Raw genomic sequence first — 1038 nt, 5'->3', positions numbered from 1 at the left:
CTGAGAAATCAGACCTTATTCTTATATTTTCTCCTTTGTAGGTAAATTTTCATTTTTCCCACGTTGCTCTCATGACTCTTTCCTTGTCTTTAGTTTTGGAAAATTTGATGATGGTATGTCTTGGTGATTTTACTTTGAGATCTGTCCTGTTTGGTGTTTAGCTTTTTGTATGCATATCTTCTCATATTTCATGATTGTAGGGAGGTGTTCTTTCAACAACTTTTTGACGATTTTCTCTGTATTTTTTATTGTCTTTTCCTGTTTTGTAATTCTGATAACAAGTAAGTTATTCTTATTCATGGTGCCCCACATAACTCTTAGACTTTCTTCAAATTTTTCATTCTCTTTTCTAATTGTTTTTCTAGCATGCTAGTATTGATAGATTTATTTTCAAGCTCACCAGTTTGGGCTTCCATTGTATTGAACTTACTCTTTTTTTCTTTCAGTGTATATCCCATTTGCAAAATCTTCTGGATTTCTAATTGCAAGCTTTGTATTGTTTCAAAATTTGATTCATTTTGTCTTTTTGTTCTTGTAGTGTTTTCCTGAATTCTAATTTTTTTCCCTTGTGTTATCCTTGTTTTCTTCCATCTTTCTTTCAGTCCTTTGATTGTACCTAAGTAGAATTCTTTTGAAATTTTTCCTCATGAATGATTTCTGTCTTTGAATATTAATCAGCTTTTTGAGCCATTGTCTCACTTCTTCATGAGAGCTAAAATTTTCTGTTGTCTCTGAGACATTGTGGTGTTTTCATATTTCTATTTAATTGATGGAATTATGTTGATGTGTTCTTAGGCTCCCACTAACTGTCTCCTGTGGTTGTGGTTAGACAATAGAAATGTGTGCATCATTCTCCATTCACTGTTCATGAACCTCAGTTTAGGGTGGGTTTGTTTGTTGTTGGCTGCTTTCTATCATTGATCAGGTGATATAGGAGCTGGTATTGGCTCCTTTCCAGTGGGTGAATGGTAGATGGTATGATTATGCCTGGGATTTATGGGCATGGTTGATGTCTCCTTTCAGGTGGGAAAGCGGAGA

Source organism: Chrysochloris asiatica, unplaced genomic scaffold (assembly GCF_000296735.1).
Source record: "Chrysochloris asiatica unplaced genomic scaffold, ChrAsi1.0 scaffold00002, whole genome shotgun sequence".
Lineage (NCBI taxonomy): Eukaryota > Metazoa > Chordata > Mammalia > Afrosoricida > Chrysochloridae > Chrysochloris > Chrysochloris asiatica.
This window is presented reverse-complemented; position numbering follows the sequence as displayed.